The sequence below is a fragment of the Oncorhynchus gorbuscha genome, unplaced genomic scaffold (genome assembly GCF_021184085.1).
Source record: "Oncorhynchus gorbuscha isolate QuinsamMale2020 ecotype Even-year unplaced genomic scaffold, OgorEven_v1.0 Un_scaffold_2577, whole genome shotgun sequence".
Taxonomy (NCBI): domain Eukaryota; kingdom Metazoa; phylum Chordata; class Actinopteri; order Salmoniformes; family Salmonidae; genus Oncorhynchus; species Oncorhynchus gorbuscha.
The window spans coordinates 1-14,469 of record NW_025747051.1 but is presented as its reverse complement, the minus strand read 5'-3'; the positions used below and the strand labels follow the sequence as shown (position 1 = coordinate 14,469).

The 14,469-nt window shown below is 43.6% G+C and overlaps 1 pseudogene; it reads left to right on the top strand.

The window, feature by feature from the left end:
- The first annotated feature begins 1,032 nt into the window (after positions 1 to 1,032).
- Positions 1,033 to 3,066, top strand: LOC124026091 (annotated as a pseudogene).
- Positions 3,067 to 14,469: the final 11,403 nt, after the last annotated feature.

Below are 14,469 nucleotides of genomic sequence, written 5' to 3'. Positions count from 1 at the left end.
GTTCATATTAGCTAACTAGCTAGCTAGCTTGTTAACTAAACTGCAACATTGGACTGTTTTATTTGAATGTACATTGTCCGCTTCACTAGCTAGTCGTAACTATCTAATTAATGTGTATGAAATTACTTGACCTTGTGTTATATTTCTGTTTGTGCTCTGAAAACCACGCTGATTTTGACTAACTGCTTCAGTTCCAGTGTACTGCCACAGAATAGGCGAAAAGCTCAGTTCAGATGTCTATTTTCACCCCATCCATTGTATAAGACTGGTTGTGTTGTTGATACGGTATATTATTTAATGGTAGAGAAACATTTTTCTCCCCCAAAACATTTTTACTCAACTGCTTTATAATATTATAATTCAATGAAGAAGAAAAATAGTTTTCCCTCCTCAACTGCGTTTCCTCCCTCCAGACAGCAGATGGCGATATGTGTCTTTCAGGCGATGTTTCTACTGTGACGTATAATCTAGTGGACGGAAAGCTTCTTCAACAACTGCAACCACCTCGGTAGCTCGCCAGACAACAAAGTCGGAACATTCAAGATCTTTGGGACAATTTCGTTGTTTATATGCCGCTATGTTTGAAAAACACTTCTACGCGTAAAAAGAACACACCCAGTTACCCCATTTAATTTCATATTGACGTTGTTATTCAGCTAGCTGGCTGGTTAAATTAGCACTAGTCTAGTCGCTAATGCTAACTAGCTAGCTAACATCCACGACCATTAGTTCACGAAGCTACTCCCCCCCTTGCTAAAGAGGAGGTCTGTTGGATGGAGAAAGGAACTCTCTTAAAATATGAGGAAGAGGAGGCTGTACCAGTGAAAGAAAAAGAGGAAGAAGCTTACAGAGTGAAAGAAGAAGAGGACGATGTTACTGTGAAAGAAGAGGAGGATGGAGTTTTGGGGGTTGAAGAGGGGGAGATGACTGTCGCAGTGAAAGAAGAGGATGACTGTTTTGGCGTGACGGAGATGACTGTCGCAGTGAAAGAAGAGGATGACTGTTTTGGCGTGAAGATGACTGGCAGTGAAAGAAGAGGATGACTGTTTTGGCGTGACGGAGATGACTGTCGCAGTGAAAGAAGAGGATGACTGTTTTGGCGTGACGGAGATGACTGTCGCAGTGAAAGAAGAGGATGACTGTTTTGGCGTGACGGAGATGACTGTCGCAGTGAAAGAAGAGGATGACTGTTTTGGCGTGACGGAGATGACTGTCGCAGTGAAAGAAGAGGATGACTGTTTTGGCGTGACGGAGATGACTGTCGCAGTGAAAGAAGAGGATGACTGTTTTGGCGTGACGGAGATGACTGTCGCAGTGAAAGAAGAGGATGACTGTTTTGGCGTGACGGAGATGACTGTCGCAGTGAAAGAAGAGGATGACTGTTTTGGCGTGACGGAGATGACTGTCGCAGTGAAAGAAGAGGATGACTGTTTTGGCGTGACGGTCACATTGGAAGAAGAGGAAGAACAGGCTGGAGATCTAATGAACACCGGTACAGACAGTAAGTACCATGTTAAACAGCGGTGTTTTTGTTGTTGTTGTAGCCCTCCTGTCAATATTTAGTAAGGACGCGCAACCATAGAATTACAATGCTGAACCAACCAACCAAAACTATGAATCAATTTTAGCAGCACCCAATCACATCAGACCTTATACCTTCCATTCCGTCCAGCCCTGGACTAAACTAGCTAGTCATTCCACATGACGTAAAGCTTCCACTCAACATTCCATAGCAGTCTGAGATGTGGCTACACATTTTTTTGTGTGTAATAAGTCAAGGGGTGTGAATACTTTCTGAAGGCATTGTATGTAGTTTGTAGTTTCAGCGGGTTATTATCAAACTGGGCAGACAACGGTTGTAAATGATTTAGCATAGGCCCTTAGTGGAGCAGCGGTCTAAGGCATTGCAGTGCTTGAGGCATCACTAGAGCCCCGGGTTCGATCTCAGGCTGTGTCACCGAGGGACCCATGACGACGGCCCACAATTGGCCTAGCGTCGTCCGGGTTAGGGGAGAGTTTGGCCAGCCAGGATTTTCTTGTCCCATGGTGCTCTAGCGACTCCTTATGTAAATGTAAAGGCTCTGGATAAGAGTGTCTGCTAAATCACTCAAATGTAAATGTAAAATTGAGTGGATGTCCTTTAGGTGGTGGACCATTCTTGATATTGGAAATTGTTGAGCATGAAAAACCCAGCACCGTTGCAGTTCTGGCCTCAGGTTATTACGGGGCCCAGTCTAAATTAAACCTCATAGAAAGACAGTTTTATGATGTGGCGATTTCATTTAGGTCTTTGTTTAGTATTTAACTAAATGCTCTGTCTTTGGCAGGAGAGAGACCAGACTCTTACTCTGACAGCGGGAAGAGTCCTTCAGGGGAACCAGACCCAGAGATGTCCAAACCAGCAAGACCACACCACTGCTCCCACTGTGGAAAGAGTTTTACTAATTCACAGAACCTAAAAGAGCATGAGAGGACACACACAGGAGAAAATGCTTTTCAATGCTCCCAGTGTGAAAATAGTTTTAAAGAGTTAGAGAACCTGAAAATACACAAGAGAACGCACTCTGAAGAAAAGCCTTATCACTGCTCCCAATGTGGAATGACATTTAGGTGGTTACAAGGCCTGAAAAGGCATGAGAGAATACACACAGGAGAAAAGCCCTACCGCTGTTCCCACTGTGAAAATAGTTTTAGGTGGTTAGAAGGCCTGAAAAGGCATGAGAGAATACACACAGGAGAAAATCCCTACCAATGCTCTCACTGTGGAAGGAGTTTTACTCAGTTAGCAAGCCTGAAATCACATCAGAGGATACATACACAGGAGGAGAAGACATACCACTGCTCTAATTGTGGAAAGACATTTTCCCGGCAGAGGACCTGAAATCACATGAGAGAATAGAGAGGCTGTGTTCTGACTTATGTTTTTGACCTGAGAATTTGTGTTTTATGTTCATGCCAAATGAAATCATATTGTTTAAATGAAATCATTCTAAAAACAATAGGCCTGTTTTTTCATCTCGAGACATGATCATGTCTAAAATCAGATTAAATATTTGTAGATGTGTATTTTGTTTTCTTTGAGCTTTGATTAATTTGATACAGTATAAACCCTCTGTTGTTCTTTATATTATTTGGATATTGCCAAAATGGAAATGATATAAGTAAGTACATAGCCTTGAACATTACATTTACATTACATTTAAGTCATTTAGCAGACGCTCTTATCCATGGCATATCGTGTCCAAAATGGCTCATAGTAGCAGGAGCCTATTTCCTGTTTCTGTAGTCATCAAATCAAATGTATGTATGTAGCCCTTCGTACATCAGCTGATATCTCAAAGTGCTGTACAGAAACCCAGCCTAAAACCCCAAACAGCAAGCAATGCAGGTGTAGAAGCACGGTGGCTAGGAAAAACTCCCTAGAAAGGCCAAAACCTCGGAAGAAACCTAGAGAGGAACCAGGCTATGTGGGTGGCCAGTCCTCTTCTGGCTGTGCCGGGTGGAGATTATAACAGAACATGGCCAAGATGTTCAAATGTTCATAAATGACCAGCATGGTCAAATAATAATAAGGCAGAACAGTTGAAACTGGAGCAGCAGCACGGCCAGTTGGACTGGGGACAGCAAGGAGTCATCATGTCAGGTAGTCCTGAGGCATGGTCCTAGGGCTCAGGTCCTCCTCCGAGAGAAAGAAAGAGAGAATTAGAGAGAGGATACTTAAATTCACACAGGACACCGAATAGGACAGGAGAAGTACAACCCAAGGGGGCGCCAACCCAGACAGGAAGATCACATCAGTGATTCAACCCACTTAAGTGACGTAGTGTGAGAAGAAGCCTATTTCCTGTTCCTGTAGTGTGAGGAAGCTTGATGTACAAGTACTTCTCCTGGACAGGACTCTAGTCTATACAGTACCACAGTATAGTAACAGGACTCTAGACTATACAGTACCACAGTATAGTAACAGTACTCTAGTCTATACAGTACCACAGTATAGTAATAGGACTCTAGTAACAGGACTCTAGTCTATACAGTATAGTAACAGGACTCTAGTCTATACAGTACCACAGTATAGTAACAGGACTCTAGTCTATACAGTACCACAGTATAGTAACAGGACTCTAGTCTATACAGTACCACAGTATAGTAACAGGGCTCTAGTAACAGTACTCTAGTCTATACAGTACCACAGTATCGTAACAGGACTCTAGTAACAGGACTCTAGTCTATACAGTACCACAGTATAGTAACAGGACTCTATTCTATACAGTACCACAGTATAGTAACAGGACTCTATTCTATACAGTACCACAGTATAGTAACAGGATTCTAGTCTATACAGTACCACAGTATAGTAACAGGACTCTAGTAACAGGACTCTAGTCTATACAGTACCACAGTATAGTAACAGGACTCTAGTCTATACAGTACTACAGTATAGTAACAGGACTCTAGTCTATACAGTACCACAGTATAGTAACAGGACTCTATTCTATACAGTACCACAGTATAGTAACAGGACTCTAGTCTATACAGTACCACAGTATAGTAACAGGACTCTAGTAACAGGACTCTAGTCTATACAGTACCACAGTATAGTAACAGGACTCTAGTCTATACAGTACTACAGTATAGTAACAGGACTCTAGTCTATACAGTACCACAGTATAGTAACAGGACTCTATTCTATACAGTACCACAGTATAGTAACAGGACTCTAGTCTATACAGTACCACAGTATAGTAACAGGACTCTAGTCTATACAGTACCACAGTATAGTAACAGAACTCTATTCTATACAGTACCACAGTATAGTAACAGGACTCTAGTCTATACAGTACTACAGTATAGTAACAGGACTCTAGTCTATACAGTACCACAGTATAGTAACAGGACTCTAGTAACAGGACTCTATTCTATACAGTACCACAGTATAGTAACAGGACTCTAGTCTATACAGTACCACAGTATAGTAACAGGACTCTAGTAACAGGACTCAAGTCTATACAGTACCACAGTATAGCAACTGGACTCTAGTCTATACAGTACTACAGTATAGTAACAGGACTCTAGTCTATACAGTACCACAGTATAGTAACAGGACTCTAGTAACAGGACTCTATTCTATACAGTACCACAGTATAGTAACAGGACTCTAGTCTATACAGTACCACAGTATAGTAACAGGACTCTAGTAACAGGACTCTAGTCTATACAGTACCACAGTATAGCAACTGGACTCTAGTCTATACAGTACTACAGTATAGTAACAGGACTCTATACAGTACTACAGTATAGTAACAGGACTCTAGTCTATTAAAAAAAGGTTTGGACACACCTACTCATTCAAGGTTTTTTTCTCAAAACTATGAAATAACACATATGGAATCATGTAGTAAGCAAAAACGTGCTGAACAAATCAAAATACGTTATATTTTGGATTCTTCAAAGTAGACGCCCATTGCATTGCCCTCATGCGGCAATGTTTGCAAAAACAGCAAGGTGTTTTACACATCTACATAAAGAGGGCTTGCGTTTGCGTCACAAATCACCTAGCAACCGCACCAGGCGCCATGTTGGAACACCAGTCAGTCTGTTAGAAGTCCTCCAATCATGACTGGCTGCGTTTCGACTATCACCTAGCAACCGCACCAGGCGCCATGTTGGAACACCAGTCAGTCTGTTAGAAGTCCTCCAATCATGACTGGCTGCGTTTCGACTATCACCTAGCAACCGCACCAGGCGCCATGTTGGAACACCAGTCAGTCTGTTAGAAGTCCTCCAATCATGACTGGCTGCATTTCGACTATCACCTAGCAACCGCACCAGGCGCCATGTTGGAACAGTCTGTTAGAAGTCCTCCAATCATGACTGGCTGCGTTTCGACTATCACCTAGCAACCGCACCAGACGCCATGTTGGAACAGTCTGTTAGAAGTCCTCCAATCATGACTGGCTGCGTTTCGACTATCACCTAGCAACCGCACCAGGCGCCATGTTGGAACAGTCTGTTAGAAGTCCTCCAATCATGACTGGCTGTTTAGACTATCACCTAGCAACCGCACCAGGCGCCATGTTGGAACAGTCTGTTAGAAGTCCTCCAATCATGACTGGCTGCGTTTCGACTATCACCTAGCAACCGCACCAGACGCCATGTTGGAACAGTCTGTTAGAAGTCCTCCAATCATGACTGGCTGCGTTTCGACTATCACCTAGCAACCGCACCAGACGCCATGTTGGAACAGTCTGTTAGAAGTCCTCAATCATGACTGGCTGCGTTTCGACTATCACCTAGCAACCGCACCAGACGCCATGTTGGAACAGTCTGTTAGAAGTCCTCCAATCATGACTGGCGTTTCGACTATCACCTAGCAACCGCACCAGACGCCATGTTGGAACAGTCTGTTAGAAGTCCTCCAATCATGACTGGCGTTTCGACTATCACCTAGCAACCGCACCAGACGCCATGTTGGAACAGTCTGTTAGAAGTCCTCCAATCATGACTGGCGTTTCGACTATCACCTAGCAACCGCACCAGACGCCATGTTGGAACAGTCTGTTAGAAGTCCTCCAATCATGACTGGCGTTTAGACTATCACCTAGCAACCGCACCAGACGCCATGTTGGAACAGTCTGTTAGAAGTCCTCCAATCATGACTGGCGTTTCGACTATCACCTAGCAACCGCACCAGACGCATGTTGGAACAGTCTGTTAGAAGTCCTCCAATCATGACTGGCGTTTCGACTATCACCTAGCAACCGCACCAGGCGCCATGTTGGAACAGTCTGTTAGAAGTCCTCCAATCATGACTGGCGTTTCGACTATCACCTAGCAACCGCACCAGGCGCCATGTTGGAACAGTCTGTTAGAAGTCCTCCAATCATGACTGGCGTTTCGACTATCACCTAGCAACCGCACCAGACGCCATGTTGGAACAGTCTGTTAGAAGTCCTCCAATCATGACTGGCGTTTCGACTATCACCTAGCAACCGCACCAGACGCCATGTTGGAACAGTCTGTTAGAAGTCCTCCAATCATGACTGGCTGCGTTTCGACTATCACCTAGCAACCGCACCAGGCGCCATGTTGGAACAGTCTGTTAGAAGTCCTCCAATCATGACTGGCTGCGTTTAGACTATCACCTAGCAACCGCACCAGACGCCATGTTGGAACAGTCTGTTAGAAGTCCTCCAATCATGACTGGCGTTTCGACTATCACCTAGCAACCGCACCAGGCGCCATGTTGGAACAGTCTGTTAGAAGTCCTCCAATCATGACTGGCGTTTCGACTATCACCTAGCAACCGCACCAGGCGCCATGTTGGAACAGTCTGTTAGAAGTCCTCCAATCATGACTGGCGTTTCGACTATCACCTAGCAACCGCACCAGACGCCATGTTGGAACAGTCTGTTAGAAGTCCTCCAATCATGACTGGCGTTTCGACTATCACCTAGCAACCGCACCAGACGCCATGTTGGAACAGTCTGTTAGAAGTCCTCAATCATGACTGGCTGCGTTTAGACTATCACCTAGCAACGGCACCAGGCGCCATGTTGGAACAGTCTGTTAGAAGTCCTCCAATCATGACTGGCTACGTTTTTGGAACGACTATCACCTAGCAACCGCACCAGGCGCCATGTTGGAACAGTCTGTTAGAAGTCCTCAATCATGACTGGCGTTTCGACTATCACCTAGCAACCGCACCAGACGCCATGTTGGAACAGTCTGTTAGAAGTCCTCAATCATGACTGGCGTTTCTATCACCTAGCAACCGCACCAGACGCCATGTTGGAACAGTCTGTTAGAAGTCCTCAATCATGACTGGCTAGTTTCGACTATCACCTAGCAACCGCACCAGGCGCCATGTTGGAACAGTCTGTTAGAAGTCCTCCAATCATGACTGGCTGCGTTTCGACTATCACCTAGCAACCGCACCAGGCGCCATGTTGGAACAGTCTGTTAGAAGTCCTCCAATCATGACTGGCGTTTCGGCTATCACCCCAGCAACCGCACCAGGCGCCATGTTGGAACAGTCTGTTAGAAGTCCTCCAATCATGACTGGCGTTTCGACTATCGCCTAGCAACCGCACCAGACGCCATTTTGGAACAGTCTGTTAGAAGTCCAATCATGACTGGCGTTTCGACTATCGCCGGAAAACTTCGGGAAGAGTGCCCATTATTTCATTTTTTTTCTAAGGTCCCCAGAGAACGGAGGCAGTGGGAGTAAGTAAATATATTATGGAAAATGTTAGCCTGCATACAAAATTCCTATAGCTAACTGAAATGAGCTGCTAATGTAGTGTTCTAGTGTTCTAGTGTTCTCTAGTGTTCTTGTGTTCTCTAGTGTTCTAGTGTTCTCTAGTGTTCTTGTGTTCTCTAGTGTTCTAGTGTTCCCTAGTGTTCTAGTGTTCTAGTGTTCTGACAAACGGAGGGGAAAACAAACAAACGGACCATTCGTCAAAAAGCTCAAACCAAGTTTATTTAAACGGCTGTTTACACAGAGGCACATAGAATTACACTCTTCTTCCAGCTGGACCTTTGGCCTCCAGTCACCTCTGGACAGCCAATTACATCTCTGTTTCTAGGCAGGAACTTAAGTGGTGACTGTTCCTTCTCACTTCGTCTGACCTCGGCCCACATTCCTATCACCTCTGGACAGCCAATTACATCTCTGTTGCTAGGCAGGAACTTAAGTGGTGACTGTTCCTTCCCACTTCATCTGACCTCGGCCCACATTCCTATCACCTCTGGACAGCCAATTACATCTCTGTTGCTAGGCAGGAACTTAAGTGGTGACTGTTCCTTCCCACTTCATCTGACCTCGGCCCACATTCCTCACCTCTGGACAGCCAATTACATCTCTGTTGCTAGGCAGGAACTTAAGTGGTGACTGTTCCTTCCCACTTCATCTGACCTCGGCCCACATTCCTCACCTCTGGACAGCCAATTACATCTCTGTTGCTAGGCAGGAACTTAAGTGGTGACTGTTCCTTCCCACTTCATCTGACCTCGGCCCACATTCCTATCACCTCCGGACAGCCAATTACATCTCTGTTGCTCGGCAGAAACTTAAGTGGTGACTGTTCCTTCTAACTTCGTCTGACCTCTGCCCACATTCCTCACCCTAATCCACGGCTATACAACCTTATCAGTGACTGAAACAATGACCGTTGTCCTTCTCTTCTCCATAGGTTACATGAGATTTGACATGACTGAAATGACTGCAAAACTTAATGAAGAACTGCAGTTATTTTCAGAATGGGTGGCAAGGAATAAGTTAGTACTAAATATTTCAAAAACTAAAATCGTATTTGGGACAAATCATTCACTCAACCCTAAACCTCAACTAAATATTGTAATGAATAATGTACAACAGTAGCTGTGGAAGTCTGTCCATAATAAAGCAATGCTCTGCCTTCTTAAACAACACTATCAACAAGGCAAGTCCTACAGGCCCTAGTTTCTACCTTCAACACTATCAACAAGGCAGGTACTACAGGCCCTAGTTTCTACCTTCAACACTATCAACAAGGCAGGTCCTACAGGCCCTAGTTTCTACCTTAACAGCACTATCAACAAAGCAGGTCCTACAGGACCTAGTTTCTACCTTCTTAACAACACTATCAACAAGGCAGGTCCTACAGGCCCTAGTTTCTACCTTCAACACTATCAACAAGGCAGGTACTACAGGCCCTAGTTTCTACCTTCAACACTATCAACAAGGCAGGTCCTACAGGCCCTAGTTTCTACCTTAACAGCACTATCAACAAAGCAGGTCCTACAGGACCTAGTTTCTACCTTCTTAACAACACTATCAACAAGGCAGGTCCTACAGGCCCTAGTTTCTACCTTCAACGCTATCAACAAGACAGGTCCTACGGGCCCTAGTTTCTACCTTCAACACTATCAACAAGACAGGTCCTACAGGCCCTAGTTTCTACCTTCTTAACAACACTATCAACAAGGCAGGTCCTACAGGCCTTAGTTTCTACCTTTTTAAACAACACTATCAACAAGGCAGGTCCTACAGGCCCTAGTTTCTACCTTCATAACAACACTATCAACAAGGCAGGTCCTACAGGCCCTAGTTTCTACCTTTTTAAACAACACTATCAACAAGGCAGGTCCTATAGGCCCTAGTTTTGTTTCACCTTGACTCCTGTTCAGTCTTGTGGTCCGGTGCCACAAAAAAAGGACTTATGAAAATTGCAATTGGCTCAGAACTGGGCGGCACGGCTGGCCTTTGGATGTACACGGAGAGCTAACATTAATAATATGCATGTCAATCTCTCCTGGCTCAAAGTGGAGGAGAGATCGACTTCATCACTACTTGTATTTATGAGAGGTATTGACATGTTGAATGCACTGAGCTGTCTGTTTGAACTACTGGCACACAGCTCAGACACCCATCCATACCCCACAAGACATGCCACCAGAGGTCTTCACAGTTCCCAAGTCCCGAACAGACTATGGGAGGCGCACAGTACTACATAGAGCCATGACTAACATGGAACTACAGTATATTTCACATCAGGTAAGTCATGTAAGCAGTAAAATAAGATTTTTTTTTTAAACTTATGAAAATACACCTTATATGGAACAGTGGGGACTGTGAAAAGAGACACATGCATACACGATAACATACGCACTATATACACAAACACATGGATTTTGTGTTGTAGTGTAGTATAATAATATAATAATATATGCCAGAGACGCTTTTACACTTACAGTCATGTTGCATACATTCTACGTAGTAGCCAGAGGGCACACACTTATGTGTTTGTAGTGTAGTAGCCAGAGGGCGCACACTTAGTGTGTTGTAGTGTAGTAGCCAGAGGGCGCACACTTAGTGTGTTGTAGTGTAGTAGCCAGAGGGCGCACACTTAGTGTGTTGTGAAATCTGTAGTGAATGTGTAGTGTCTTAACACTTAGTACTTATTTATGTAGTAAGAAAGACTCTGAATACAAGCAATTGAACTGGAGCGTCACATTTACTCAAACTAGTTAGTACCAGAATAACATAGAACAATACTGCGCATGACCAAGGGCGCTCCATCCTTAAAGGGGACATCAGTAATTTACATTTACGTCATTTAGCAGACGCTCTTATCCAGAGCGACTTACAAATTGGTGCATTCACCTTATGACATCCAGTGGAACAGCCACTTTACAATAGTTCATCTAAATCTTTTAAGGGGGGTGAGAAGGATTACTTTATCCTACAGAACATAACAAAATGTATTGTTTAAAAAAAAAAAATGGTATAACTGCCTTAAATGTTTGCTGGACCCCAAGATAAGAGTCGCGTCTACCTTGGCAGAACTAATGGGGATCCTTAATAAATACACATGGATGTGGCATTGTAAATATGTGTCGGTGGAGTGGTGGCCTGAGGGAACAACACTGACTGTGTTGCGTCAGGTGTGACGTTATGGAACGGTCTCGCGTTGCTGGACCCCGGCAACCGTTGCCTTGGTAACAGCCAATAGGGTTCCATAATAAATACAAGATGCTGATATAAGAAGGATTTTATCAAATTAATTTTGACATTGACTCTCTCTCTGTGTGTGTGTGTGTGTGTGTGTGTGTGTATGCTAATTTATCTTAGCTTAAGGACAATACCAGGTGCAAACTGCCAGCCATCATAAGTAAATACCTTTGGGAAATGTTAAACGCTGTATTGTGAGCTAGCTATCTACAGCAGGCCACTGTGTATAGACTAATGAGCTGCTTGTTAGCTAGCTATCTGCAGTAGGCCACAGTGTGTAGACTAATGAGCTGCTTGTTAGCTAGCTATCTGCAGCAGGCTACAGTGTGTAGGCTAATGAGCTGCTTGTTAGCTAGCTATCTGCAGCAGGCTACAGTGTGGGCTAATGAGCTGCTTGTTAGCTAGCTATCTGCAGCAGGCCACTGTGTGTAGGCTAATGAGCTGCTTGTTAGCTAGCTATCTGCAGCAGGCCACAGTGTGGGCTAATGAGCTGCTTGTTAGCTAGTTATCTGCAGTAGGCCACAGTGTGGGCTAATGAGCTGCTTGTTAGCTAGCTATCTGCAGCAGGCCACAGTGTAGACTAATGGGCTGCTTGTTAGCTAGCTATCTGCAGCAGGCTACAGTGTGTAGGCTAATGAGCTGCTTGTTAGCTAGCTATCTGCAGCAGGCCACTGTGTGGGCTAATGAGCTGCTTGTTAGCTAGCTATCTGCAGCAGGCCACTGTATAGACTAATGAGCTGCTTGTTAGCTAGCTATCTGCAGTAGGCCACTGTGTAGGCTAATGAGCTGCTTGTTAGCTAGCTATCTAGTCAACTATACATACTATAGCTAAGTGAAATATCATCAACTAGTTAACTTCAAAGGGTAAAGGGAGTATTGGTACTAGTTAGACAGGGCAGATTGTGGGAGGACATCATGAAAGGGAGTATTGGTACTAGTTAGACAGGGTAAAGGGAGTATTGGTACTAGTTAGACAGGGTAAATGGAGTATTGGTACTAGTTAGACAGGGTAAAGGGAGTATTGGTACTAGTTAGACAGGGCAGATTGTGGGAGGACATCATGAAAAGGGAGTATTGGTACTAGTTAGACAGGGTAAAGGGAGTATTGGTACTAGTTAGACAGGGTAAAGGTACTAGTTAGACAGGGTAAAGGGAGTATTGGTACTAGTTAGACAGGGTAAAGGGAGTATTGGTACTAAATAAATTAAGACAAAAAAAGTATTATTTTATTACAAAGAAGCATCCGTCCACTAGATTATACGTCACGCTAGAAACATCGCCATCTGTTGTCTGGAGTGGGTAACGCAGTTGAGGAAAATATTTGATTTTCAGACAAAGTTTCTTTCAAAAGATTAATATTATATTGAGACTTACAAAGAGAAGCTTTGGTTCATCAATGAACTTTTGACGAGTGAGAATTATAGACTTCACATCTAGTACACATCTGTATTCTATGCCAATTCTGATTCATTCAGTCAACAGATAATATCAAAATAAACAACTCTATACTGCTTCTACATAGTGGATGGGAACATTCATGTTTTCATGTCAACAACTTATCCATGTTGTTATAAAAACGCCATCACATTTTCATCGTCCTTTATCTTGACGACAAGTAAACAAATGAACTCGATGAAACAGAACGACTAAATTCAAGAGGTTTCAATGTTCAAAATGAAGAAATGCTCATTCTATTAATCTATTCCATAATGTACATGGTGCAATATCTAAATCGTGTATTCAAATCAAATTAATTTAGCGAAAAGCCAGATCACATTCAAGAGGTTTAAGGTTAGAATCAAGAAATCCAAAACTCCATTAATCTATATAATAATATCCCCAAATTATTAAAGTTCATAATCAAAACAAAATACAAATTGTGTTTAATCTGATTTTAGATCAGGTCTCCAGATAAACATTAAAAAAAAAAGTTTTTAAAGTTCATATAAACAATATGACTTCTCAATCAAAAACTTAAGTCAGAACACAGTCTCTCTATTCTCTCATGTGATTTCAGATCCTCTAACTGGGAAAATGTCTTTCCACACTGAGAGCAGTGGTATGTCTTCTCCTCCTGTGTATGTATTCTTTCATGCTTATTCAGATGTCTTAATCGGTTAAATGTCTTTCCACACAGGGAGCAGTAGTACGTCTTATCCCCTCCAGTGTGTGTCCTGTCATGTCTATTCAAGGCCCCTAACTTGGTAAAACTCTTTCCACACAGGGAGCAGTGGTAGGGCTTTTCTTGTGTGTGTTTTGTCTCATGCTCTTTTAGGTTCCCTAAGCGGGTAAAATTCTTTCCACAAAGGGAGCATTGGAAAGGCTTTCCCCCTGTGTGTATCTTCTCATGCTCCTTCAGGGCCCCTAACTTGGTAAAACTCTTTCCACACAGGGAGCATTGGAAAGGCTTTTCCCCTGTGTGTATCTTCTCATGCTCCTTCAGCCTCCCTAACTGGGTAAAACGCTTTCCACACTGGGAACATTGGAAGGTTTTCCCCTGTGTGAACTCTCATGGGTTTTCAGGCTCCCTAACCAGGCGAAAGTCATTCCACACTGGGAACAGTGGAACGGTTTCTCTCCAGAGTGTATTCTCTTATGCTCCCTTAGGCTTCCTAACCAGGTAAATCTCTTTCCACACTGGGAACATTGGAAAGGCTTTTCTCCTGTGTGTTTTCTCTCGTGCTGTTTTAGGTACCCTAACCAACTAAAACTCTTTCCACAGTGGGAGCAGTGGTGTTGTCTCCCTGGTTTGGGCGTCTCTGGGTCTGGTTCCCCTGAAGGACTCTTCCCGCTGTCAGAGTGAGAGTCTGGTCTCTCTCCTGCCAAAGACAAACAGATTATTTTAGTTAAAACAGAGACCTGAATGAAATCTCCAAATGATAAAATGGTCTTCCCTATGAGGTTTAATCCAGACTAGATCCCTCAAAAGAATAGTGTCTGTAGTGTTTTGTAGGCCAATAAAAACATGTTTCAACTTG